Source organism: Pseudophryne corroboree, chromosome 8 (genome assembly GCF_028390025.1).
Source record: "Pseudophryne corroboree isolate aPseCor3 chromosome 8, aPseCor3.hap2, whole genome shotgun sequence".
In the NCBI taxonomy this organism is placed as follows: domain Eukaryota; kingdom Metazoa; phylum Chordata; class Amphibia; order Anura; family Myobatrachidae; genus Pseudophryne; species Pseudophryne corroboree.
The window spans coordinates 462,181,021-462,208,276 of NC_086451.1; the positions used below are offsets into that span (position 1 = coordinate 462,181,021).

Below are 27,256 nucleotides of genomic sequence, written 5' to 3' on the forward strand. Positions count from 1 at the left end.
AAACACAGCCTATAACATCTTGTCACATGGCAGTTAGGAGCTGATTAGCTGGTACTTTATCTCTCTCCACTTTTATCTCTGATATATTGTAATGAATGGTAGGGTTGCCCCCTGGCCATCCAATAAAGATCAATTTTAATAATAGTTCAGAAGGGCAACAAAAATTTCTGGAAAGGATGGAATGGAACCATGTGGATTTAGTTTGTGATCTAATGGTTGTAATATAGAAATGCTAGTTCTGAGTCCTCATTTGTTAATATGGTTTAGAGACTGCTTTGGGCCATTACCCTGACCCTGGTGGGTCGTGACTGCTACATCATTACTAGGTGATGGTGGGCCGTGACTGCTACATCATTACTAGGTGATGGAGGGTCGTGACTGCTACATCATTACTTGGTGATGGAGGGTCGTGACTGCTGCATCATTACTAGGTGATGGCAGGTCGTGACTGCTACATCATTACTAGGTGATGGCAGGCCGTGACTGCTACATCATTACTAGGTGATGGCAGGCCGTGACTGCTACATCATTACTAGGTGATGACAGGTCGTGACTACTACATCATTACTAGGTGATTACAGGTTGTGACTACTACATCATTACTAGGTGATGACAGGTCGTGACTACTACATCATTACTAGGTGATGACAGGTCGTGACTGCTACATCATTACTAGGTGATGGTGGGCCGTGACTGCTACATCATTACTATGTGATGGCAGGCCATGGTTGCTACGTCATTACTAGGTTATAGCAGGTCGTGACTGCTACATCATTACTTGGTGATGGAGGGTCGTGACTGCTGCATCATTACTAGGTGATGGCAGGTCGTGACTGCTACATCATTACTAGGTGATGACAGGTCGTGACTACTACATCATTACTAGGTGATGACAGGTCGTGACTACTACATCTTTACTAGGTGATGACAGGTCGTGACTACTACATCATTACTAGGTGATGACAGGTCGTGACTACTACATCATTACTAGGTGATGACAGGTCGTGACTGCTACATCATTACTAGGTGATGGCAGGTCGTGACTGCTACATCATTACTAGGTGATGGCAGGTCGTGACTACTACATCATTACTAGGTGATGACAGGTCGTGACTGCTACATCATTACTAGGTGATGACAGGTCGTGACTGCTACATCATTACTAGGTGATGACAGGTCGTGACTGCTACATCATTACTAGGTGATGGCAGGTCGTGACTGCTACATCATTACTAGGTGATGGCAGGTCGTGACTACTACATCATTACTAGGTGATGACAGGTCGTGACTGCTACATCATTACTAGGTGATGGCAGGTCGTGACTGCTACATCATTACTAGGTGATGACAGGTCGTGACTACTACATCTTTACTAGGTGATGGCAGGTCGTGACTACTACATCATTACTAGGTGATGGCAGGTCGTGACTACTACATCTTTACTAGGTGATGACAGGTCGTGACTACTACATCTTTACTAGGTGATGACAGGTCGTGACTACTACATCATTTACTAGGTGATGACTGTTACGTTCCTGATGCTCAGAACTAGAGAGATGTTGCGTAGTAAGTCCAGAGCACCAGGACGTGACGCTGAAATAAGGGATGGTACGGGAATAGCCCCTAGCACCCTACCTCCATTGTTTTACCCGTGTGGTCAGTTCACGCCTGAGTGACTATGGTTTCTTGGGTCCACGGCAGCCGCGTTTGAAGAGCGGATTAGGTCTGCCCAACTCCGATGCCCCCAGGTCTTAGAGTGAGACAAGGCGTGAGCCGAGACAGGATAATAACAAGGGGACCTCTAACTAAAGCAAACAGAAAGCTAGGGGCTACTAACTGCCCTAAAACTAAATATATGTGCGGCACGCCGCCAAAGGAAAAGAGCAACATAAGACACCACTGTCCACACCCCCACACGGCACCGCCGTGTACCGGGGAGGACAGTGAAAAGCGGAAACCTCCGCAAAAACCACCAATACAAAATTAACACAAGGACTTAAGCGGCCTAGGCCGCAACCCACGGCAGAAGCCGCTACTCACGAAACCGGGAGAGAACCCCAACAAGCGAGAACCCCCAGATGACTGCAACAGGTTCACTTGGACAGGAAGGATTCCCAGGACCGGCTTCAGAACTCCAGGACTCAGGAGCGCAGGGAGCAGGATCGACCAGATACAGCTGACCAGGAACAGACGTTGCAAGGCAGGAACAGCATACAGGAAGCTATCACCGGCGAGGCTGTAGTGTGCTGGCTCCCATAAAAAGGCCCTGCTGGCCAATGACAGGAGGGCCAGCAAGACCAGCCCCCAGACCCTAATTACTAGTTGCCGTGCAGCTGCCCTGCTGCATGAGCAACTAATCAATCTTTATCTGGCAACGGGGAACGCGGTCCGCCAATGGCGTCCCCGTTGCTATGGACCCAGCGGCTGTGGACGCCCGGCGTCCTAGCGTTGGCCAGGGACCCGGCGGCTACAGTACACACGGCGTCCTGGTGTTGCTAGGCACCGGGCGGGCAGGGATAGAGGTGCGGCGGCCGTGAGCGTCGCTCGGAAGCAGACCAAGCGGTGCCGCGGACCGCGGCACCTAACGGTACCCCCCCCCCCCTTGAGGAGGGGTTAAAGAACCCCTAAAGCCGGGTTTCTGAGGAAATTCCTGAAAGAATAATCTCTTAAGTTTAGGGGCATGTAAATTGTTATCCAGGACCCAAGACCTTTCTTCCGGGCCATAGCCTTTCCAGTGAACCAAAAAATAAAGCCGGCCCCGAGAAACTTTGGAATCTAAAACTTTCTCCACCAAGAACTCTTGTTGCCCCTGAATATCCACCGGAGGTCTACCCTGGGAAGTCTTCCAAGGGAATCTCCTGGAAGAAATGTACTGCTTCAGAAGGGAACAGTGAAAAGTATTGGCAATTTTGAGTGATTTAGGCAAGCGTAGCCGGAAAGCAACTGGGTTGACCTTCTTAACGATAAGGAACGGTCCAATAATTTTGGGTCCCACTTTAGCCGAGGGTTGTCGGAGCTTGATGTTGCGGGTTGACAACCACACCTTATCTCCCACCTTAAAAGTGCATGGGCGTCGGAACCTATCAGAAATTTTTTTTTCTCGGAAGGCAGCCTTCTTAAGGGCAAGGTGCACCTTTTTCCAAATCATTCTGAGACGGGAAGTTAAGGTCAACGAGGAGGCTGGAGAATGAGGGTAAAAAGAATTGGCTCTAGGATGAAAGCCCAAGACCGAAAAGAATGGGGACTCCTTGGTGGAAGAATGACAAGAGTTATTATAGGCAAATTCAGCCAAAGGAAGAAATTCAGACCAATCATTCTGAAGTTTGGCCGAATATAGCCGTAAATACTGTTTTAACGACTGATTAACACGTTCAGTTTGTCCGTTAGACTGTGGATGGTACCCAGATGTTAAAGAGAGTTTCATATTTAATGAGGCACAAAAATGTTTCCAGAAACGGGCGATGAATTGCGGCCCTTGATCAGAGACAATATCCCTGGGTAAACCATGGAGCCTGAACACATGGCGGAGAAACAAAACTGCCAACCCTTGAGCAGAGGGTAATCGGGGGAGAGCAATGAAGTGGGCCATCTTACTAAAACGGTCTACTACCACCCAAATGACTCGAAACCCAGCTGAAAGAGGAAGGTCCACCACGAAATCCATGGATATATGTGACCATGGCCTGAGAGGAACGGCTAGAGGCATGAGTTGCCCGACCGGCAACGATCAAGATACCTTGTACTGAGCACAAACCTGACAGGAACGGACAAATTCCCTTACATCTTTAGAAAGATTAGGCCACCACACTGAGCGAGAGATTAACTCCAAGGTCTTAGTGATACCCGGATGACCAGAAATCTTATTATCATGAAACTCAGCTAGAACAGTGCCCCTCAGAAATTCAGGGACGAAGAGACGATCTGCAGGAGTGACTTTGGGAGCCTGCTGCTGAAGCTGGACTAGCTGTGTAAATAAATCCTGTGTGAAGCCATCCCGGATGACAGACGATGGGACTATGGGGGTAGTAGCCGGGTGGTTATTGTGAACCGGAAGAAAACAACGTGACAGGGCATCGGCTTTTGTATTCTTGGAACCGGGCCTGAAGGTGATTATAAACCTGAAACGAGTAAAAAACAGCGCCCAACGTGCCTGTCGAGCATTAAGCCGTTAAGCTGACTCAATATACTGCAGGTTCTTGTGGTCAGTAAACACCGTAATGGTATGCCTTGCTCCTTCCAACCAGTGCCTCCACTCTTTGAAAGCCCATTTAACTGCCAACAATTCTCGATTGGATTCTGCGGAGGAGAATTTTCTGGACATGAAGGCACATGGGTGTAATTCCTGAGACTCCGGGTCTTCCAGAGAAAGGATAGCCCCCACTCCAACCTCTGAGGCATCTACCTCGACAATAAAGGGGAGATCCGGGTTAGGATGTCTGAGTACTGGAGCTGAGACAAAGGCCTGCTTTAAGGCCAGGAAGGCGGACTTGGCTTCAGACGACCAATTGGAAGGGTCCGCTCCTTTTATAGTCAATACCACAATAGGAGCAACCAAATCTGAGAAGGTATGAATAAAACGCCTATAATAATTTGCAAACCCTAAAAAGCGCTGAATTGCTTTTAAGTTTGTGGGTTGTGCCCAATTTAGGATGGCCTGGAGTTTTTTTGGTTCCATGAAAAACCCCTTAGGAGAAATAATATACCCCAGGAAGGACACTTCTGTGATGTGGAAATCACATTTCTCCAGTTTGGCGTACAAATGATTTTCCCGTAACTTCTGAAGGACCAGTCGCACATGGGTAATATGTTGTTCCAAAGACTCAGAGTAAATCAAAATGTCGTCTAAATAAACGACTACGAACTTTCCTAGAAAGTCGCGAAGGGCGCCGTTAATGAGATCTTGAAATACAGCAGGAGCATTAGACAGCCCAAACGGCATCACCAGGTATTCATAATGTCCCGACTGTGTGCTGAAAGCCGTCTTCCACTCATCCCCAGATTTTATTCGGATGAGATTGTAAGCCCCTCTAAGATCGATCTTGGAAAAGATAACGGCAGTCCGGAGCTGATTAAATAGTACTGAAATCAGTGGCAAGGGGTAGGTGTTTTTAACAGAAATTTTATTCAGACCCCTATAATCAATACATGGTCTGAGCGACCCATCTTTTTTCTCAACAAAAAAGAACCCTGCACTCAAGGGAGATTTCGAGGGCCTAATGAAGCCTTTTTTCAGGCTCTCCTGTACATAATCATTCATTGTCGTAGTTTCCGGCCCAGACAGGGCATATAGTCTCCCTTTAGGCAAAGAGGCACCGGGAACTAAGTCAATAGCGCAGTCATAGGACCGATGAGGGGGCAGAATATCCGCATTACCCTTGGAGAAAACATCGGCAAAGTCCTGATATTCCAAAGGAATAAGTTCTGGGGTGACTGCCGCAACCCGGACTGGACGGGAAATACATTCCTTAACACAAAAGGGACCCCATCGGGAAATCTCCCCAGACCGCCAATCTATGGTGGGATTATGAAAGGCAAGCCAGGGGTGACCCAACACTACGGGGACAGCCGGACAATGGGTAAGGTAAAATTCGATTTTCTCCGAATGTAGGGCCCCCACTGTCAGTTGTACTGGAGCTGTGCGGTGAGTGATTACCCCATTAGAAAGTGGACCACCATCCAAACCGTGCATGGTGATACGTTTATCCAAAGGTATCTGTGGAACGCCCAAAGCCTCAGCCCAACCAAGATCCATAAAATTTCCCACAGCTCCACTGTCGACAAAGGCCGACACCAACGAACTGAGACTACCAAAGGAAATTTTTACAGGAACTAATTAGGAATCATTAGAGGAGATCAGTTGCAGACCCAAGTGAACCCCCTCACAATTCACTTGGTTCGAGCGTTTCCCTGCTTATTCGGGCAATTACGCGCGATATGTCCCTTGCCACCACAATACAAGCAAAGACCAGAATTTAGCCTTCTGGTTCTTTCCTCTGGGGACAGCCGGGAGAGACCCATTTACATGGGCTCCTCGACGTCCTCAGGGAAAGTATACACACATGGACTAGGCCTGAAACTAGCTCCTCTTTCAGCCCTCCGCTCCCGGAGACGACGATCAGTTTTAATAGCAAGCTCCATGAGTTTGTCTAAAGTCTCTGGAGCGGGGTACTGAAGGAGACTGTCTTTAATAACTTCAGACAAACCGAGGCGAAACTGACTGCGCAGGGCCAGGTCATTCCAGCCACAGTCGTTCGACCAACGGCGAAACTCGGTACAATACGCCTCTGCTGGATTTTTCCCTTGCTTAAGTGCACGCAGGTGGTTCTCAGCCGACGCTTCCCTATTAGGGTCATCGTACAAAAGGCCTAGGGACTTAAAAAAAGCATCTACAGAAAGCAAGGCAACATCATCGGCTTTTAGCCCAAAAGCCCAGGTTTGCGGATCGCCTTGTAGTAATGACATCACAATCCCGACCCGTTGAGACTCAGTACCAGAGGATCGGGGCCTTAAACGAAAATAAAGCTTACAAGCTTCCTTGAAATTAAAAAAATCCTTTCGGTTACCTGAAAAACGGTCAGGAAGGTGCATCTTTGGTTCTGGAATCATACTCGGGGAGGCTCGCAAAAGATCTTCCTGCAATCTCACCCGAAGAGTAAGATCCTGAACCATCTGAGTTAGTTCCTGAATCTGGTTGGCCAAAAGCTGGCTGGGATTCGGTCCTAATACTGCCGGATTCATGAGGCCGAATTTCAAGGCCCACCAAAAACAAATAACTCTTTATATTTTTTTTTTTTTTTTGGCCGGTGATAATGTTACGTTCCTGATGCTCAGAACTAGAGAGATGTTGCGTAGTAAGTCCAGAGCACCAGGACGTGACGCTGAAATAAGGGATGGTACGGGAATAGCCCCTAGCACCCTACCTCCATTGTTTTACCCGTGTGGTCAGTTCACGCCTGAGTGACTATGGTTTCTTGGGCCCATGGCAGCCGCGTTTGAAGGGCGGATTAGGTCTGCCCAACTCCGATGCCCCCAGGTCTTAGAGTGAGACAAGGCATGAGCCGAGACAGGATAATAACAAGGGGACCTCTAACTAAAACAAACAGAAAGCTAGGGGCTACTAACTGCCCTAAAACTAAATATATGTGCGGCACGCCGCCAAAGGAAAAGAACAACAAAAGACACCACTGTCCACACCCCCACACGGCACCGCCGTGTACCGGGGAGGACAGTGAAAAGCGGAAACCTCCGCAAAAACCACCAATACAAAATTAACACAAGGACTTAAGCGGCCTAGGCCGCAACCCGCGGCAGAAGCCGCTACTCACGAAACCGGGAGAGAACCCCAACAAGCGAGAACCCCCAGATGACTGCAACAGGTTCACTTGGACAGGAAGGATTCCCAGGACCAGCTTCAGAACTCCAGGACTCAGGAGCGCAGGGAGCAGGATCGACCAGATACAGCTGACCAGGAACAGACGTTGCAAGGCAGGAACAGCATACAGGAAGCTATCACCGGCGAGGCTGTAGTGTGCTGGCTCCCATAAAAAGGCCCTGCTGGCCAATGACAGGAGGGCCAGCAAGACCAGCCCCCAGACCCTAATTACTAGTTGCTGTGCAGCTGCCCTGCTGCACGAGCAACTAATCAATCTTTATCTGGCAACGGGGAACGCGGTCCGCCTATGGCGTCCCCGTTGCTATGGACCCAGCGGCTGTGGACGCCCGACGTCGTAGCGTTGCCAGGGACCCGGCGGCTACAGTACGCACGGCGTCCTGGCGTTGCTAGGAGCCGGGCGGGCAGGGAGAGAGGTGCGGCGGCCGTGAGCGACTGCTACATCATTACTAGGTGATGGTGGGCCGTGACTGCTACATCATTACTAGGTGATGGCAGGCCATGGTTGCTACGTCATTACTAGGTTATAGCAGGTCGTGACTGCTACATCATTACTTGATGATGGGGGGTCATGACTGCTGCATCATTACTAGGTGATGGGGGGTTATGACTGCTGCATCATTACTACGTGATGGCAGGTCGTGACTGCTACATCATTACTAGGTGATGGCAGGCCGTGACTGCTACATCATTACTAGGTGATGTGGGGTAGTGACTACTACATCATTAATAAGTGATGGCAGGCCGTGACTGCTGCATCATTACTAGGTGATGGCAGGCCGTGACTGCTACATCATTACTAGGTGATGGCAGGCCGTGACTGCTACATCATTACTAGGTGATGGTGGGCCGTGACTGCTACATCATTACTAGGTGATGGGGGGTCATGACTGCTACATCATTACTAGGTGATGGGGGGGTCATGACTGCTACATTATTACTAGGTGATGGGGGGTCATGACTGCAACATCATTACTAGGTGATGGCAGGCCGTGACTACTACATCATTACTAGGTGATGGGGGGTCATGTCTGCTACATCATTACTAGGTGATGGTGGGCTGTGACTACTACATCATTACTAGGTGATGGCAGGCCGTGACTGCTACATCATTACTAGGTGATGGCGGGCTGTGACTGCTACATCATTACTAGGTGATGGCAGGCCGTGACTGCTACATCATTACTAGGTGATGGGGGGGTCATGACTGCTACATCATTACTAGGTGATGGCAGGCCGTGACTGCTACATCATTACTAGGTGATGGCAGGCCGTGACTGCTACATCATTACTAGGTGATAGGGGGTCATGACTGCTACATCATTAATGGGTGGTGACAGGCCGTGGCTGCTGCGTAATGGGTGTGGTATGTAAGGTCGACCACACTTAGGATGACAGTGTCTAGGTTGACCACTATTGGTCGACAGTAAGTAGGTTGACATGATTTCTAGGTCTGCAGGGACTCTAGGTCGACATGACAGAAGGTCGACATGAGTTTTTCCCCTTTTTTTGGTGTTGTTTTCCCCGTGCAGTGACCAGGAACCACAGTTACTGCACCGTGTCCCCTTGCATGGCTCACTTCACTCACCATGCTTCGGAAAAGGTGCCTCGCTCTGCTATGGCTGCGCTCGGCACAGGTTACTGTTGCCAATTGTAGTCCACGTGGATCATAAAGTATGAAAAAGTTAAAAAAATATATTTTTTTAAAATAACTCATGTTGACCTTTTGTCATGTCGACCTAGAGTACCTGGCGACCTAGAAAATGTCGACCTACTTACTGTTGACTAATAGTGGTCGACCTAGACATTGTGTGGTCGACCTAGAGACAGGATACTCTGCGTAATTTTACTAGGTGATGGTGGATCATGACTGCTACATTATTACTAGGTGATCGCAGGTTGGGACTGCTACATCATTACTAGGTGATGGGGTGGTCATGACTGCTGCATCATTACTAGGTGATGGTGGGTTGTGACTGCTACATCATTACTAGGTGATGGCGGATTGTGACTGCTGCATCATTACTAGGTGATGGTGGGTTGTGACTGCTACATCATTACTAGGTGATGGCGGATTGTGACTGCTGCATCATTACTAGGTGATGGTGGGTTGTGACTGCTACATCATTGCTAGGTGAGGGCGGATTGTGACTGCTACATTATTACTAGGTTATGGCGGGTTGTGACTGCTAATCATTACTAGGTGATGGCAGGTCATGACTGCTACATCATTACTAGGTGATGGCAGGTCGTGACTGCTGCATCATTACTAGGTGATGGGGGTTGTGACTGCTACATCATTACTAGGTGATGGCTGCTACACTATTACTAGGTGATGGTGGGCTGTGACTGCTACATCATTACTAGGTGCTGGCAGGTTGTGACTGCTACATCATTGCTAGGTGATGGTGGGTTGTGACTGCTACATTATTACTAGGTTATGGCGGGTTGTGACTGCTAATCATTACTAGGTGATGGCAGGCTATGGCTGCTACGTCATTACTAGGTGATGGCAGGTCATCACTGCTACATCATTACTAGGTGATGGCAGGTCGTGACTGCTGCATCATTATTAGGTGATGGGGGGTCGTGACTGCTACATCATTACTAGGTGATGACTGCTACACTACTAAAGGTGATGGTGGGCTGTGACTTGCTACATCATTACTAGTTGATGGCGGGTTGTGACTGCTACATCATTACTAGGTGATGGCGGGCTGTGACTGCTGCATCATTGCTAGGTGATGGCAGGTTGTGACTGCTACTTCATTACTAGGTGATGGTGGGCTGTGACTGCTACATCAATACTATGTGATGGCAGGTCGTGACTGCTACATCTTTACTAGGTGATGACAAGTTGTGGCTGCTGCATCATTACTAGGTGATGGCAGGCCATGGCTGCTATGTCATTTCTAGGTGATGGCAGGTCGTGACTGCTGCATCATTACTAGATGATGGTGGGTCATGACTCCTGCATCATTACTAGATGATGGCAGGCCGTGACTGCTGCATCATTACTAGGTGATGGTGGGCTGTGATTGCTACATCATTACTAGGTGATGGTGGGCTGTGACTGCTACATCATTACTAGGTGATGGTGGGCTATGACTGCTACATCATTACTAGGTGATGGGGGGTCATGACTCATGACGGCTACATAATTACTAGGTGATGGGGGTTCGTGACAGCTACATCATTACTAAGTGATTGTGGGTCATGACTGCTACATCATTACTAGGTGATGGGGTTTCATGACTGCTACATCATTACTATGTGATGGTGAGTTGTGACTGCTACATCATTACTAGGTGACGGTGAGTTGTGACTGCTACATCATTACTAGGTGACGGTGAGTTGTGACTGCTACATCATTACTAGGTGACGGTGAGTTGTGACTGCTACATCATTACTAGGTGACGGTGAGTTGTGACTGCTACATCATTACTAGGTGACAGTGAGTTGTGACTTCTACATCATTACTAGGTGACGGTGAGTTGTGACTGCTACATCATTACTAGGTGACGGTGAGTTGTGATTGCTACATCATTACTAGGTGACGGTGAGTTGTGATTGCTACATCATTACTATGAGCAGACCCAATGCGTGGTCTAGAGAGAAGTGAATAGTACAAGACTATGCTATGGAGTATTATGAAAGTTAGATGGTAATGATGTGAGAATTATGTGTGGGTGAAGGTTTTCTGGTTTATAATTAGCATTTTGATGGGGAAAATACAACAAATCTGATCTTTTATTTTATTTTAAGTATTTGTTTAAATATTTTATTACATTTTATTGAATCAAAATCACCCAAAAATAATGTAGCTTGTGGACCAATATATTTAGTATACCAGACACAGGGAAACTCTTAGACATGGGAAATTGTTTCCCTTCTACTTGGCATCTACTTGAAAATATCTTTTGGGAACTGATATTTAATACATTGGTGACCCCATTCCCCTTAGGGATCACTTGCCACTGTGTGTCAGAATTACAGATGTGTGTGGACCCCTGTGTTTTTGTCTTGGTTCTATTCATCATCATCTTTTGGTTTTTGCAAAAAGTACCTTCAAGTGTCTGATTCAGTTTTTGGTTTCTTTGAAAATATATAAAAATCTGTTATTGATACAAATTGATAAAGCAGCTAAAATCATGTATTCTTTGCTCTCCAAAGCCCATAATTAGGATTTAAAATCCGAATTCTGAACCACGTGAAGATCTGGACCGGGACTAAGTTTGGATAGGATCTCCTTGGGAGATCCGGACCAGGCTTTGGATTGGTTTGGATCCACAAAATTTGGGTGGATTTGGATTGCTGGAGAACCAAACTGCACATCTTTAACCAGAATAACAGTGTAACAAGTTCTATTCAGGAGAACAGAACAAAATGACAAAAATATAGAGATTTTTTTCAATATTTTTCATTTAATCCATGTCGACCTCATTGGAGAAGACAAACATTGGGTGCCCTGCAGGGCTGCCATCAGAAATTGTAGGGCTCGGGACTGACTAAATAGATCCTGCTGCACTGCTCCACCCCTATGTGATGTCATATATTGTGACATTACATATAGGTGGAGTGTTGCGGAAGTACAGGAACGGTTTATAGAGAGCTGATGCGCAGATCAGGCTTGTTTTAAGAAGTACTCCCTGCGCATCAGTCCGCTGCTGATTCACAGATTGGTGCAGCTCTACAGATATTGGCAGTAGGAGCAAGGGGTGAGCCCCTCTTTCTGTAAAGGCCCGGGACACCAGTTCCCACAGTCCCCCCCTAGTGGCTGCCCTGATGCCCTGTACTGAGCATCCTGGGGCAAATGCCCCTCTTTCCTCTTTAGTTAAATGTCCCTGATACAGACTCTACTGATAACCATATGTGCTAAGACATCCTAAAAGCCTTCTCTACATGACAGACAGTACCTGGGATTTCTTCATTCAGCTGCTTTATATTTATTCATCATTTAGTTTTCAGCCAAAACATTTCATAGTCTGTATACATATTGATCTTATTGATTTCATGCTTGGCTGTAGCACCAGGCAGCGGCAGGTTGTCTGATGAGTGAGGTCCGGATGCTTTTGTTCCTGAAATAGATCTACTGTAGAACATTCAGATGTGGCTGAGGAACCGAGAGGCAGCAAAGCAGCTGCAGTGTGACAGGGAGGCCGGCAGTGGGAACACCAGGGAAAGAATTAAGCAGCAACAGTTTTCAGACCTGCGATCATAGTCCTAGTTGGAGACCCCCAGCTGTATTGTTACATAGACTGGCTCCTATCAAACCAATAATAATAAATATGGACAAAGTATCACTGGCCGCATGTTTTCCAACTATTTACCACTGGTTGTAACAAAAGGGAATATGCAGCTTGTCCTCTGCTGCAGCGCACAGGAAACCAATGGTGAAGCATATGCATAAAATTTTTCTAAAGCAGGGATAGGGAACTATAAGGCTCGCAAAGCCGTTTGTTCCGGCCCACCCACTGCTGTGTGTCAGCGAGACACGCCACACCTCAGTCCAGCGGTGGCGTGTCTCAGCTGTCAAGAGTACAGCTATGTTTGTGAGCCAATCAGAGCTCGCGGACCGGCAGCCAATCAGGAGCCGCCGCTGCCGGTCTGCAAGCTCTGATTGGCTCACGAACCGGCGGCTGGTTTGAGGTCCTACACGCCACCGCCCGACATAGCTGCGCTCTCCTCCATGCCTAGCCCCTGACGACTGAGACACGCCGACGGACTGAGCACTAAGGGGCAGGAGAGGACCACGCTGTGCTCCCCTCCCCTGACACACAGCAGCAGCAATGAGCAGCACAGTGTGGGGGGGGGGGGGGGGGTGCATGTGTGGAGGCATTCGTGTATCTGGCACTGTGGGGGCATTTGTGTATCTGGCACTGTGGCAGCATTTGTGTATCTGGCACTGTGGCAGCATTTGTGTATCTGGCACTGCACTGGCATATGTGTATCTGGCACTGCACTGGCATATGTGTATCTGGCACTGCACTGGCATATGTGTATCTGGCACTGCACTATTGGGGGCATATGTGTATCACGTCCCATTTTAATTGACCACACCCATTTTTTGGTGCCCGCACTGAGTACCACTAAGGGCATAACTACTGGGAGCATAATTACTGTATTTTTGTATGGCCCCCGAAGAATTTTATAAATATCCAAATGGCCCTTGGTAGAAAAAAAGGTTCCCTACCCCTGTTCTAAAGGAATGATAAGGAAATATGTATCTCGGAATTTTTGCAAAAAGTATTTTGCTGCATTTGTGCCAGTGTCTGCTACAGACGGCATTGAAACAGCCAATCACTGCTGTTGTTGCCTTTAGAAAAAAACGTTTTACTATATTCAGGTCATGTATTCAGGATTTCTCTCACCGCAAAATAGATTCACTCGTCTGTATATGATTAAAGTTATCCAGAAAACCTGGCCTGTTTGAGGGATGTGCTTGAGGACTGGAGTAAAGAACCACTGGTTTAGGGGAATAAAGGTAAAACAGAGATGATTTGGAAGGGGAAGAAGAAGGGACCACTCAGGACCACTCATGTTTACTCGCTGTTTACTCACTTTCTAGGACAGAGAGGGTTTTAAAAGAAAGATGGAGATTCAGAATTTTCTACCACTCACCAGCTTCAAACGTGCGCCCAGAATACATTCAATAAAGCCTACTTCCTAAATACTTCCTCCAGTAAATCTCCACTGACCTCCACCCTTGCCATGCCATCCTTCCTTGTTCACCCTCCATTTGTTTCCTGTCCTCCCACACAGTGTTCTCTCTTACTGGCAGGGCCCTCCCTCCTCTTGTTCCTCCCTTAGTACTGTCCCTGCCACCTGTGCCCCTTGTCTCTTTGCCTCCAAGTCCGATCAGCGACTCTCTTACTTTACGTGCACACTTACCTTCTGTTCAGACTCATCAAGTCCCAAACACCTCCCCAAGCACCTTTCCAGCCCCCTGCCCTACAATAGTCTGTCATGTTATTCCTAGATGTGTGAGTTTACACTATAGTGTATGGAAGATATGTCATGTTACACTGGGGCTGACGTCTGCGCATCCGGTCATTCGGTGTCACCTACCAGATTTACCGCATCAAGTTGGATCCAGGATTTAGGAGGATATGTACTAAGCAGTGAAAAGAGCAGAGAAGTGAGCCAGTGGAGAAGTTGCCCATGGCAACCAATCAGCATTGACGTTACATTTATAATTTGCATACTTTCAAATTATACAGAGCAGCTGATTGGTTGCCATGGGCAACTTCTCCACTGGCTCACTTCACCACACTTATCACTGCTTAGTACACTTCCCCCTTAGACTTTATCCATCGGAGACTGAAGGGCCTCACAATGGCTTCACACAGGGATATTTACGTCGCCATCTCTTTAAAGCAGTTTCACACACTTGGCTTTGATTGGCTGCCTGTCAGTGGCTTTTAAATCTGGGTTTCACCAATAATTATGCATGTTGTGGAACTTTCTGCGTCATCGCCTCAAAATTCACCCAGCTGCATGCAGCGTGTTCAAAAAACAATTTCTCCAATTTTGTGTGACTTAAGGTGAGTAGACACTTAGGGGTATATTCAATTGATGTCGAATTACTTAATTTGTCGAAAAACTGGGCTTTTTCTACTACAAAACCATGTTGAATCAGATTCGACAATTCAATACGGCACTTATCGACAAAAAACCTGTAGTTTCAGTTTCGACTTTACTATTCGATCATTTTCATGTCTGTAATGTTAAAAGTGCGGCATTTCGACAAAAGTATATTCAATTGAAGAATGTCAATTCGACATTAGTGCTTTTCGACAGTCATTCCGTCAATTTCATTGCGCCTACTTTTTCTGGCGTGAGCTGATAGGAAATAGCGTATCTATTTATATTTGAAGGGATTATCTACTTGGTTTTTCTATTTATGACCCACAGTATTATACAGGTTGAGTATCCCATATCCATATATTCCGAAATACGGAATATTCCGAAATACGGACTTTTTTGAGTGAGAGTGAGATAGTGAAACCTTTGTTTTTTGATGGCTCAATGTACACAAACTTTGTTTAAGACACAAAGTTATTAATAATATTGTATTAAATGACCTTCAGGCTGTGTATATAAGGTGTATATGAAACATAAATGAATTGTGTGAATGTACACACACTTTGTTTAATGCACAAAGTTATAAAACATATTGGCTAAAATTACTTTCAGGCTGTGTGTATAAGGTGTATATGTAACATAAATGCATTCTGTGCTTAGATTTAGGTCCCATTACCATGATATCTCATTATGGTATCTAATTATTCCAAAATACGGAAAAATCCGATATCCAAAATACCTCTGGTCCCAAGCATTTTGGATAAGGGATACTCAACCTGTATAATCGATTTTTTAAAAAGAATATTTTTTCCTGTACTCGGCTGAGGGAAATCTACCCATGATTCCACAATTCCCAGGATACACTTCTCCAAAGCCACTCCCCTCTCCTCACTCCCGTTTTTGAGACTTCAGGGAGACGAGCAGCCATTACAGTCAGCTCTTGTGGAATCGTTTTTTTAGGACAATCCCTGCGTTTTCCAACATATATATATCCTATTTTTTTTTTTATATCCTATATATGATTCCAAACGGCGGGAAGTCGAATCCAGGCCGCCCACTATTCGACGATTGGTCCGTTTTCGACCGAGGGCGCGTCGAATCCCGTTTTAATTGAATATGTCGAATTCAGGGTCCCGGGTGGAGGATTTCGGCTATCGAATAGTGACGAATCCAAAAAATTATGAATCCACGCCGTAATTCGACATCAAATGAATATACCCCTTAGCGATAAATTAAACGACGTCGCTCATTATGAGCCTTCCTGAACGACGTTGTTTTCTTTATCGCTAAGTGTGTATGCCGCCGCTGCCGATCGATGCGCGGACCCGCGGGTCATTAGCGACCCTCGGTGTCGGCCGTACATGTTGCTCAATTTTGACTCATCATTGAAAACTGCATGCATTGGCCGGCTGCAGCATGGCGTCACTGTGCGATATCCTTAGTGATATCGCACAGTGTGTATGCCTGCCGACGAGTGGCTCGGCCCGGGAGGAGAAACACTAGGCGACGTTGCTCATAGAGCACATCACCTAGTGTGTGCCCACCTTTACGGCTAACACAATGTTACTTTTGCAGCTATTATAATCTGTTTATGTTACAAAACAAAAATATTTAATGCATATAAAGTAATTTATTAGTTTTTATTTGTTGAACAACGCACAGATGTATCAATGTGCATTTTCCACGTTTGGTCACTATATGTTTCTGCTGCATTAAAGAGACTTTGGGGGTCATTCCGAGTTTATCGTTCACTAGCTGTTTTTAGCAGCTGTACAAACGCTATGCTGCCTCCCACTGGGAGTGTATATTAGCTTAGCAGAAGTGCGAACGAAAGGATCGCAGAGCGGCTACAATTTTTTTGGTGCAGTTTTAGAGTAGCTCAATACCTACTCAGCGCTTGTGATCACTTCAGACTGTTTAGTTCCTGTTTTGACGTCACAAACACGCCCTGTGTTCGCCCAGCCACGCCTGCGTTTTTTCTGCCACGACTGCATTTTTTTACGAACACTCCCTGAAAACGGTCAGTTGACACCCAGAAACGCCCACTTCATGTTAATCACTCTGCGGCCACCAGTGCGATTGAAAAGCTTCGCTAGACCCTGTGTGAAACTACATCGTTCGTTGTAATAGTACGTACGCGCAGAAGTGACGTTTTTTTGCCTCATCGCTGCACAGCGAACTAATGCAGCTAGCGATCAACTCGGAATGACCACCTTTGTCGTCACGTTCTGACTCTTTCCGTACAAATTAATTTGCAGCGTCAGAATGCATTACCTTTGTAACGCTTAAAATATTGCAGAGCAAAATCTCGGAGCGTGTGAAGTATTGAAAAGATCCCGTCAATTTTAGATCCCGTTCATTAGTAATGCTACGGCGCTCTACCGTGTTTTGGCCGTGCACGGCTGCTGAAGCTGTATATCACTGCAGCACATACTGCAGTCAGGAGCTGTAGTTTTATGGAACTATCAGCGTTTTCTCTGCTCAAGGATAAAGAACAGCAGAGCGGTTTGCTTTCATATTTCTTGAAAGTTACTTGAAAAGGGAAACGACTGCCACTAGGGCTGTCTGGTGAGGCTGCTAATAATTTCTGGTTGACTCACAAGCCCCTGGCGATGACACTGTAATCTGGGCACTTCAGAAATATTTCAGCTGCTTACAGTAGGTTAGAGTTATGAAAAAAAAAATGTTGTAATTATTGTCAGGGCTGCCATCAGAAATTGTGGGGCCCAGGACTGACAAAATAGGCAGACCCCCCCCAAAATGCTGGGCTCCAGGGGTACTCCATGCTGTATGTCTCAGGAGCTGTGTAACATTTGTAACGAGTCATAAGAATATCACTCGTTATATTTGCCCCTTTATCTCTCTTGAAGGTTTGATACATCCCCTGTCCCCAATGTTACATTTATTTTCATACCGTACATAAAGTACTACTGTATAGTATATTACTGTGAGGTTTATTTTCTGTGTGTCAGAAATAGACCTCCATTACATAAACCCACCTTTCCGACTTTTCCCAGAGTTGATTTAATTGGCAATATCATGGTGTTATGGCAATAAGAAGCATATAGATTTTAATGTCACGGTATCCTATATACTGTATGTGAAAAACTATTGGTAAAATTGCTTTGTACTTAAATCAAAGGCGGCCAAATGCAGAACGGCAGATAAACTTCTACACATTCTGCATTAAGGATTTCCAGGTCATACTGTATGATTCAGAAAAGAATGTATTACATGAAATCGGTGTACTACTTTCATCTCTGTGAATATTGATAAGCAAAGAAAAAAAGAAGAAATGTGAGTGTAATAGATCCACATTTACTGTATATAGAGAGGCCTCTGCAGTGTAGAAATCTAAACAGCAACTTCCCAATGACATGAAAACTAGTACAGGTTGAGTATCCCATATCCAAATATTCCGAAATACGGAATATTCCGAAATACGGAATTTTTTTAGTGAGACTGAGATAGTGAAACCTTTGTTTTCTGAAGGCTCAATGTACACAAACTTTGTTTAATACACAAAGTTATTAAAAATATTGTATTAAATGACCTTCAGGCTGTGTGTATAAGCTGTATATGAAACATAAATTAATTCTGTGAATGTACACACACTTTGTTTAATGCACAAAGTTTTCTCTGACGTCCTAGTGGATGCTGGGAACTCCGAAAGGACCATGGGGAATAGCGGCTCCGCGGGAGACTGGGCACAACTAAAGAAAGCTTTTAGGTCACCTGGTGTGCACTGGCTCCTCCCACTATGACCCTCCTCCAAGCCTCAGTTAGATTTTGTGCCCGGCCGAGGTTGGATGCACACTAGGGGCTCTCCTGAGCTTCTAGAAAGAAAGTATATAATTAGGTTTTTTATTTTACAGTGAGACCTGCTGGCAACAGGCTCACTGCAGCGAGGGACTAAGGGGAGAAGAAGCGAACCTACCTGCTTGCAGCTAGCTTGGGCTTCTTAGGCTACTGGACACCATTAGCTCCAGAGGGATCGACCGCATGGAACTGGCCTTGGTGTTCGGTCCCGGAGCCATGCCGCCGTCCCCCTTACAGAGCCAGAAGTAAGAAGAGGTCCGGAAAATCGACGGCAGAAGACATCAGTCTTCACCAAGGTAGCTCACAGCACTGCAGCTGTGCGCCATTGCTCCTCATTCACACTTCACACTCCGGTCACTGAGGGTGCAGGGCGCTAGGGGGGGGGGCGCCCTGAGCAGCAATAAAAACACCTTGGCTGGCAAAAATACCACAATATATAGCCCCAGAGGCTATATATGTGATAATTACCCCTGCCAGAATCCAGAAAAAAGCGGGAGAATAGTCTGCGAAAAAGGGGCGGAGCTATCTCCTTCAGCACACTGGCGCCATTTCTCCCTCACAGCTCCGCTGGAAGGAAGCTCCCTGGCTCTCCCCTGCAGTCTACACTACAGAAAAGGGTAAAAAAGAGAGGGGGGGCACTAAATTTAGGCGCAGTATATATAACAGCAGCTATAGGGGACATAATTCAGTTAGTCCCTGCATTATATAGCGCTCTGGTGTGTGCTGGCATACTCTCACTCTGTCTCCCCAAAGGGCTTTTGTGGGTCCTGTCCTCTGTTAGAGCATTCCCTGTGTGTGTGTGTGCGGTGTGTCGGTACGGCTGTGTCGACATGTTTGATGAGGATAATGATGTGGAGGCGGAGCAGATGCCTATAGAAGGGATGTCACCCCCTGCGGGGCAGACACCTGAGTGGATGGACTTATGGAAGGAATTGCGTGCACGTGTCGACTCCTTACACAAAAAATTTGACGACATGCCAAATGCGGGACAGCCGGCTTCTCAGCTCGTGCCTGTCCAGGCGTCTCAAAGGCCATCGGGGGCTCTAAAACGCCCGCTACCTCAAATGGCAGACGCGGATGTCGACACGGATACTGACACCAGTGTCGACGACAATGAGTCTAGTCTAATGTCCACTAAGGCCATTCATTGCATGATTGACGCAATGAAAGAGGTGTTACAAATTTCTGATATAAACCCAGGTACCACTAAAAAGGGTATTATGTTTGGGGAGAAAAAACTACCCGTAGTTTTTCCCCCATCAGAAGAATTAAATGAAGTGTGTGAAGAAGCGTGGGCTTTCCCTGATAAAAGATTGGTAATCTCTAAGAAGTTACTAATGGCGTTCCCTTTCCCGCCAGAGGATAGGTCACGTTGGGAGACACCACCTAGGGTGGATAAAGCGCTCACACGTTTGTCTAAAAGGGTGGCACTACCGTCTCCGGATACGGCCGCCCTCAAGGAACCTGCTGATAGAAAGCAGGAGGCGATCCTGAAGTCTGTATATACACACTCAGGCATTATACTTAGACCAGCTATTGCGTCAGCATGGATGTGCAGTGCTGCCGCTGCGTGGTCAGATTCCCTGTCAGAAAATATTGACACCCTAGACAGGGACACTATTCTGCTAACCATAGAGCATATAAAAGACTCAGTCTTATACATGAGAGATGCACAGAGGGAGATCTGCCGGCTGACATCTAAAATAAGTGCATTGTCCATTTCTGCTAGGAGAGGCTTATGGACTCGGCAGTGGACAGGGGATGCAGATTCTAAAAGGCACATGGAAGTTTTGCCTTATAAGGGTGAGGAGTTATTCGGGGATGGTCTCTCAGACCTAGTTTCCACAGCAACTGCTGGGAAGTCAGCATTTTTACCCCATGTTCCCTCACAGCCTAAAAAGGCGCCGTTTTATCAGGTACAGTCCTTTTGGACTCAGAAAAACAGGCGTGGAAAAGGCGGGTCCTTTCTGTCCAGAGGCAGAGGTAGGGGAAAAAGGCTGCAACAAACAGCAGGTTCCCAGGAGCAAAAGTCCTCCCCCGCTTCTTCCAAGTCCGCCGCATGACGGTGGGGCTCCACAGGCGGAGCCAGGTACGCTGGGGGGCCGCCTCAAAAATTTCAGCGATCAGTGGGCTCGCTCACAGGTGGATCCCTGGATCCTGCAAATAGTATCTCAAGGGTACAAACTGGAATTCGAGGCGTCTCCACCCCACCGGTTCCTAAAATCTGCCTTGCCGACAACTCCCTCAGGCAGGGAGGCTGTGCTAGAGGCAATTCACAAGCTGTATTCCCAGCAGGTGATAATCAAGGTGCCCCTACTTCAACAAGGACGGGGTTACTATTCCACACTGTTTGTGGTACCGAAACCGGACGGTTCGGTGAGACCCATTTTAAATTTAAAATCCTTGAACACATACATAAAAAAATTCAAGTTCAAGATGGAATCGCTCAGGGCGGTTATTGCAAGCCTGGACGAGGGGGATTACATGGTATCCCTGGACATCAAGGATGCTTACCTGCATGTCCCCATTTACTATCCTCACCAGGAGTACCTCAGATTTGTGGTACAGGATTGCCATTACCAATTCCAGACGCTGCCGTTTGGACTCTCCACGGCACCGAGGGTGTTTACCAAAGTAATGGCGGAAATGATGATACTCCTTCGAAGAAAGGGAGTTTTAATTATCCCGTACTTGGACGATCTCCTAATAAAGGCGAGGTCCAAGGAGCAGTTGTTGGTGGGAGTAGCACTATCTCAGGAGGTGCTACACCAGCACGGTTGGATTCTGAATATTCCAAAATCACAGCTGGTTCCGACGACACGTCTACTGTTCCTGGGTATGATTCTGGATACAGTCCAGAAAAAAGTGTTTCTCCCGGAGGAGAAAGCCAAGGAGCTGTCATCTCTAGTCAGAGACCTCCTGAAACCGAAACAGGTATCGGTGCATCACTGCACGCGGGTCCTGGGAAAGATGGTGGCTTCTTATGAAGCAATTCCTTTCGGCAGGTTCCATGCCAGAATCTTTCAGTGGGACCTGTTGGACCAATGGTCCGGATCGCATCTTCAGATGCATCGCCTAATAACCCTGTCTCCAAGAACCAGGGTGTCTCTGCTGTGGTGGCTGCAGAGTGCTCATCTTCTAGAGGGCCGCAGATTCGGCATACAGGACTGGGTCCTGGTGACCACGGATGCCAGCCTTCGAGGCTGGGGGGCAGTCACACAGGGAAGAAACTTCCAAGGACTATGGTCGAGTCAGGAGACTTCCCTACACATAAATATTCTGGAACTAAGGGCCATTTACAATGCCCTAAGTCAGGCAAAATCCCTGCTTCTACACCAGCCGGTACTGATCCAGTCAGACAACATCACGGCAGTCGCCCATGTAAATCGACAGGGCGGCACAAGAAGCAGGATGGCAATAGCAGAAGCCACAAGGATTCTCCGATGGGCGGAAAATCACGTACTAGCACTGTCAGCAGTGTTCATTCCGGGAGTGGACAACTGGGAAGCAGACTTTCTCAGCAGGCACGACCTCCACCCGGGAGAGTGGGGACTTCATCCAGAAGTCTTCACGCTGATTGTAAATCGATGGGAACGGCCACAGGTGGACATGATGGCGTCCCGCTTAAACAAAAAACTAGAGAGATATTGCGCCAGGTCAAGGGACCCTCAGGCGATAGCTGTGGACGCTCTAGTGACACCGTGGGTGTACCAGTCAGTTTATGTGTTCTCTCCTCTGCCTCTCATACCAAAGGTACTGAGAATAATAAGAAAACGAGGAGTAAGAACAATACTCGTGGTTCCGGATTGGCCAAGACGAGCGTGGTACCCGGAACTTCAAGAGATGATCTCAGAGGACCCATGGCCTCTGCCGCTCAGACAGGACCTGCTGCAGCAGGGGCCCTGTCTGTTCCAAGACTTACCGCGGCTGCGTTTGACGGCATGGCGGTTAAACGCCGGATCCTGAAGGAAAAGGGCATTCCGGAGGAAGTCATTCCTACGCTGATTAAAGCCAGGAAAGATGTAACTGCAAAGCATTATCACCGCATATGGCGGAAATATGTTGCTTGGTGTGAGGCCAAAAAGGCCCCAACAGAGGAATTTCAACTAGGTCGATTTCTGCATTTCCTACAAGCAGGAGTGACTATGGGCCTGAAATTAGGCTTCATTAAGGTACAGATCTCGGCTCTGTCGATTTTCTTCCAGAAAAAACTAGCTTCACTACCTGAAGTTCAGACGTTTGTGAATGGAGTGCTGCATATTCAGCCCCCGTTTGTGCCTCCAGTGGCACCTTGGGATCTCAACGTGGTGTTGAGTTTCTTAAAATCACATTGGTTTGAGCCACTTAAAACCGTGGATCTAAAATATCTCACGTGGAAAGTGGTCATGTTATTGGCCTTGGCTTCAGCCAGGCGTGTGTCAGAATTGGCAGCTTTGTCATGTAAAAGCCCTTATCTGATTTTCCATATGGATAGGGCGGAATTGAGGACTCGTCCCCAGTTTCTCCCTAAGGTGGTATCAGCTTTTCACTTGAACCAACCTATTGTGGTGCCTGCGGCTACTAGGGACTTGGAGGATTCCAAGTTGCTGGACGTAGTCAGGGCCTTGAAAATTTATGTTTCCAGGACGGCTGGAGTCAGGAAAACTGACTCGCTATTTATCCTGTATGCACCCAACAAGCTGGGTGCTCCTGCTTCTAAGCAGACTATTGCTCGCTGGATTTGTAGCACAATTCAGCTGGCGCATTCTGCGGCTGGACTGCCGCATCCTAAATCAGTAAAAGCCCATTCCACAAGGAAGGTGGGCTCATCTTGGGCGGCTGCCCGAGGGGTCTCGGCTTTACAACTTTGCCGAGCTGCTACTTGGTCAGGGGCAAACACGTTTGCAAAATTCTACAAATTTGATACCCTGGCTGAGGAGGACCTTGAGTTCTCTCATTCGGTGCTGCAGAGTCATCCGCACTCTCCCGCCCGTTTGGGAGCTTTGGTATAATCCCCATGGTCCTTTCGGAGTTCCCAGCATCCACTAGGACGTCAGAGAAAATAAGATTTTACTCACCGGTAAATCTATTTCTCGTAGTCCGTAGTGGATGCTGGGCGCCCGTCCCAAGTGCGGATTATCTGCAATACTTGTACATAGTTATTGTTAACTAAAGGGTTATTGTTGAGCCATCTGTTGAGAGGCTCAGTTGTTTTCATACTGTCAAACTGGGTATAGTATCACGAGTTATACGGTGTGATTGGTGTGGCTGGTAAGAGTCTTACCCGGGATTCAAAATCCTTCCTTATTATGTCAGCTCGTCCGGGCACAGTGTCCTAACTGAGGCTTGGAGGAGGGTCATAGTGGGAGGAGCCAGTGCACACCAGGTGACCTAAAAGCTTTCTTTAGTTGTGCCCAGTCTCCTGCGGAGCCGCTATTCCCCATGGTCCTTTCGGAGTTCCCAGCATCCACTACGGACTACGAGAAATAGATTTACCGGTGAGTAAAATCTTATTATTAAAAATATTGGCTAAAATTACCTTCAGGCTGTGTGTATAAGGTGTATATGAAACATAAATGCATTCTGTGCTTAGACTTAGGTCCCATCGCCATGATAATTCATTATGGGATGCAATTATTCCAAAATACGGAAAAATCCGATATCCAAAATTCTTCCGGTCCCAAGCATTTTGGATAAGGGATACTCAACCTGTAGTAACAAAGCCCAATGCCATTTGATTATCATTATACTTTATTTATGAAGCGTTAACATATTACGGCTTGATACACCCGGATTGTCGTTCTCTATTTCTGCAACTTCCTCTTCTTTAGTCTTGTTAAAGGAATATTATTGTGAGCTGATTTAAAGTGCAGCTATCTCCAGATGGGACGGAGGGTAGCGGGTACTGTTTCCGTGCCTGGACTTATTGGAATGGCCCAGAAGTGGTCCAGGGCAGATATTGAGGGGGACATTGTGCCCCTTTTGCAGCGCTGTTGAAGATTGGACTCTCCTCTTCCCTCCTCCCTGCAGTGTAACAGTCGCCAGACATCCGGGGACCGAGGAATGTGACCGCGGCGAGGGGCACCCAGGCCCCTCTTGTTTACCACTCAACCCGAGTAGCACAGCTCCAGCTCACCTCCCAACAGCATCTCCGTCAGCATCTTAGGCCCTGCCAGCTACTGCACAGCCCCGGCCGCTCCCTATCTGCCTCAATTAGGAGCAACACCGAGCCTGAGCTCCCCTAGTGATACGCCACCCTCCCCCATCCTATTAATGGCACTGCGCATTTTATGGGCCCAAGGCCACGCCTCCTGGATTTAGTCACGATCCCCTCGTTCCCACCCCATCCCCGCTCTTGATGGTCCTGCTATCTCCAACTGCCATCCTCTTAGTGATATTTTTCTAATTCCTAAGGGGGTATGTATCAAACCTTCTGTAGAAGATAAGTGGAGAAGTTGCCTATAGCAACCAATTATATTCTACTGTAGATATCAGGTGTCAAGACGATTATATAATATCTAGAAGCTCATTCTGACCTATGGGCAACTTGTCCTCTTTAGAAGGATTGGTATATCTCCCCCTATGGCACACAACTTCCCAATAGAATTCAAACAAGTGGCTTTTAAACGTCACGCCAAACTGTAACCTCTGACCCTACACCAGTGGGCAGCCAGTGACCAGATTCCTAGGACCACCTAAATGGTAATGTTCCAAAATCCACCATAAGTATTAGCTTCCCAAAACCGCTCCAGTTGATTGATTGATTGATTGATTGGAAGGTCAAAAAAACAAAATATTGAAAAGAACAGACAAAGCCTAGTGCTATGTAATTAATAAGGGCCCCTAGAACCACATTAGGGATCCCGTCAGCATCTTTGCGGTTGGAATACTGGGTCCGAAGGGTTTAGGTTTAGGAATGGGGGTTAGCCATAATAGCCAACACCCCCCCCCCCCCCCCCAAGTCTTATCCCCCCCAAGTCTTAGCCTAAGCCACCATCTCTACTATTTTAGCTCTAGCCACCACCCCAGGTGGGTTAGGGTAGGGGACATAGGTGGGGTAAAATAATTACCGCGTCCCCTGATGGCATTCTATTTGTCGGGATGCCAGGGTTGGTCATGTGACTGCCGACATCCAGACCTACGGACTCCAGTATAACCCCTCCCCCCATTATGCTGTCCCAATGAGTGTGTTGCAGGCCCATTAGCTTACATTATATTTTGTAAAGTGCTTTCCACAATCTTTACACACACATGTATGAGGCCTAGAACAGAAGTGGCTTTGTACTTAATAAATGAGGCATTATGTTGAAAGGGAACATGTTACTCCAGGCTGCCGCCCAGGACAAAGCGGAGGATTTGTGCCCAGTGCCCGCTGCTGCGTTTCACAAACTGATGTGCTCAATCCGGACCAAAAGTTAATACGACAACGGGGAACAGAGAGAATAGCAAATGAGAGCAGCTCCATACAAACAATCCATCAGCCAAATCCTCAGATGCAGATGAAACATCCAAAGCACAAAATGAATCTTTAAACACAACAAGCTCACTATATTTATTTGTGTTTCATCTCGGCTTAAAATTGAGGCATGTCAGGAAAAGTGACATCTGCTCCGACGGGATTCCGTCCGACTTCAGAAGCTGTTGGGGTGAGAGCCCATGTTTCCTCGTCTTGTGAGAAAATTCAGAACCATCAATGTCAGGCCGAGAACTAAGTTTTGTTCCTCTGATCAAGCCTGCTCGGGGAGAGTGAAGTCGGGAACTGTCCCAGTGGAACTTCCTGTGCTTCCCCTACGCATACAATCCTTCAGCATGGCGCTCCTTATAAATAAGTGATTGCTGCATTATTACAGAGCAGCGGGAGGAAGGAAGCATGGGAGAACGTTTTGTGTGTGATCTGGCCTTTCTTAGTTGCTTTGCGTGCTGGTAGAACTATTGATTAGCTACCTATCCTCATACCGCGCAATTTGGGACTTTTGTCTCATCCCCCGCTCTGTGCAAGTCGGGAGACCACTGTGGTCCTGTGCAATCAAGTTTCTGCAGGCGCTAATCAATGCTCACTGTTAAAGGGACAGAGACTGGCTAAGTAATGGGTACATGATGCATTCTGATGGACTTTGAACATGGAATGATTGTTTGCGCTCGCAGCAGCGGTGCATTAGTAAAACCGCTGCGCTGGTGAATTGTGCGAGGGCGGCAGCTGTTGTAGCGCACACAGGGACTAATTCTGCATGGATCGCTATTCAGGGAATTTGCAAATCGAGCGATTATCGAACAACTGCGCATGCGTAGCGTTCACATTGCGGTAATAGCGACAGAAAATGCGTACAGATCTGAATCGCAATGTAGCCGCTGTTTGACAGGAAGCCGGGGTTTCTTGGAAGAAACCTGCCATTTTTTGGGTGTGTCAGAAAAAACGCAGGTGACGCCAGCGTAGACCACTTCCAGGCCGTCTCGGTCGCAGATTACTGACAGCCTCAGACCTCC

At 47.2% G+C, this 27,256-nt stretch overlaps 1 protein-coding gene across 8 annotated transcripts in view; it reads left to right on the forward strand.

The window, feature by feature from the left end:
- DIAPH2 (diaphanous related formin 2) overlaps positions 1 to 27,256 on the forward strand; it is a 1,435,719-nt gene that overhangs the window by 1,131,539 nt on the left and 276,924 nt on the right. The gene's annotated exons all lie outside the window — the stretch shown is intronic.